Here is a 2386-nt window from a genome sequence, read left to right as displayed (position 1 = left end):
GATATATATATATGTATATATATATATATACATATGTATGTATGTATATATATATATATATGTATGTATATATGTATGTGTATGTATATATGTATGTATATATATGTATGTATGTATGTACACACACACACACATACACACACATGAATTCTACAGGCTTCCATGCAGTTCCCATCTATGAAATTCACTCACAAAGCATTGGCCAGCCCAAGGCTATAGTAGAAAACACTTGCCCAAGTGCTGTGCAGTGGAACTGAACCCAAAACAATGAGGTTCAAAGCAAGCTTCTTGACCATACAGCCGTGCTTGTACCTATGGTAGATTTTAAAAACTTTTTCTCAGATTATCCAATGTATCTCTCCGTCTAAAACATTGGATTATGATTTATAGGAGATTTGGCTTTTATTTCTTGCAAGTCCAGTGAGCCCCTAGATATTCAGAATTGAAGATAGTTGTCTGGTAAAGAAGACCACTCAGTGTGTTGGAATTATGAAGAATATTAAAATTATAAATCTCAAAGAAAGAATGATAAATCTACTAATCTACTAATCTACACTATCAAGTTTCAATAGAATGTTTAACTAAGGCAATGTTTGTTGCTATATTCAACTGCTACCATCACTCATCTCCATTTTAGGACTACTTTAAAACATTGAAACTATTCTCTTCAACATTGTAATGAGCACCACAACATCTGTACAATGTGGAGAATGTAACACCAACATTGCCCAAACGGCCTTAACATCACATTAAGAATCCATCCAAGGTTGGGACCCTGTGCTTTACAGTTCAGGCTCACGACACTTAACCTCATCACAACATGGTTTAAGTCCCTCAAAAGGCATTGCTCTATTTAACATTATTCCAAAACGAATCAAAGAAGAAAAAGATCCTATCACGTTCAAATGACATCTGGACAATTTTTTTGTTTTTTTGAAGGGCCATCAGATAAACCCCTCTACATCTGGGTTCATCTCAGTCAACAGCTCTCAAAGTAATTGGGCCATGACGTCACAAAACTTGACTTAAAAATGGCTTAAAATATTCTATAATACGGTGCTATATAAAAAATAACAAATTAGACATGGCCAGGACCAATTTTAGTCAGTAGATATGTAAATTTATATCCTTCATATAATTTTTGGTTTTAGATGTTGTCATTATTAACTCATTTTCTAAGATGTAATAAATCTTCAAAAGTCTTGGTTTTTGTGATAATAGACATAACTACAAGAAAGACTGTATCACTTGTGAAAACACTGCTGAAGTTAATTTTGTTCAGAATAAGCAAATGCTACAACTGTCCACATATGTTTTATATGCATAAGTCAGCTGAACAGCTCACATATGTTTCATGCTGCTTTTATGCATAACAAAAGATGCAGGGAGAGAAAAATGAGACAGTATATACTAGTTTAATAAGAAGAAACAGATGATACTAATAACTGATAGCATTTTGGTGCCTGAATAAAAATGTGAAAAATAAAGAAATATAGAAATAAAATAATTCATTAAAGTAAAAATACTCATGAGAATTTCGTATTTTGCAACATATTGTAATATGAAAAAGTAATCTTGATGTAAACATTTCTAGTCAATTTATAGAAAGAAAATGGTGTACTTTTATATAGAATGTGTAGCAGTTTATTGATATTGATTTCAGATATATATACCTATGTGTGTGTGTGTGTGTGTGTGTGCTGTGCATGTGTGGGTGTATGTTTACGTGCAGGCATGGCTGTGAGTTTAACAAGTTCATTTCCCAATTCCTCTGCTTTTGGATTCAGGCCCACTGCATGGCACCTTAGGCCATATGTCTTCTACTATAGCTTTTGCTTGACAAATGCCTTGTGAATGGATTTTATTAATGAAAACTGAAGGAAACCCATTGATTATATATGTGTGTGTATATATATCTATATATTTATATATATGTATGTATATTAATGTTTGTTTTTATGTTATGATAAATTGAATTTACATTAAGTTGAAGGATCAGTACATTTAGTAGAATACAAATTCATTTTTCTTTACCAATAATAGTATTGACAGTAACTTTGAAGTTTCAGACTGTTCAATGATGGCTTTGCTGTCCAAAACTTCGAAGTCCCTGTCAGTACTATTCTTGGTAAAGGATAACATATATATATATATATATATATATATGTGGGAGAATGTATGAAAAAAACAACAACAGACGAGGACAGGTGGTGTAAACAACAAAAAGATGTATTAGTTTGACGCTTGGGAATACAGAAAGTCTTTAACGTTTCGAGCTACGCTCTTCAACAGAAAGAATAAGGAGAAAACAAGGAGAAAAACACGGAGAAAAAGAATTGAATGGTGTTTGGTCAATATATATATATATATATATATATATATATAT

General features: G+C 31.9%; 1 protein-coding gene across 14 annotated transcripts in view; it reads right to left on the bottom strand.

The window, feature by feature from the left end:
- The window catches only part of LOC106869227 (dorsal-ventral patterning tolloid-like protein 1), a 1100309-nt gene that overhangs the window by 46189 nt on the left and 1051734 nt on the right, over window positions 1-2386 (bottom strand). The gene's annotated exons all lie outside the window — the stretch shown is intronic.

This window comes from Octopus bimaculoides, chromosome 10 (assembly GCF_001194135.2).
Source record: "Octopus bimaculoides isolate UCB-OBI-ISO-001 chromosome 10, ASM119413v2, whole genome shotgun sequence".
NCBI classification, from domain to species: domain Eukaryota; kingdom Metazoa; phylum Mollusca; class Cephalopoda; order Octopoda; family Octopodidae; genus Octopus; species Octopus bimaculoides.
The sequence above is the reverse complement of the archived record's forward strand: the minus strand, read 5'-3'. Positions and strand labels throughout refer to the sequence as shown.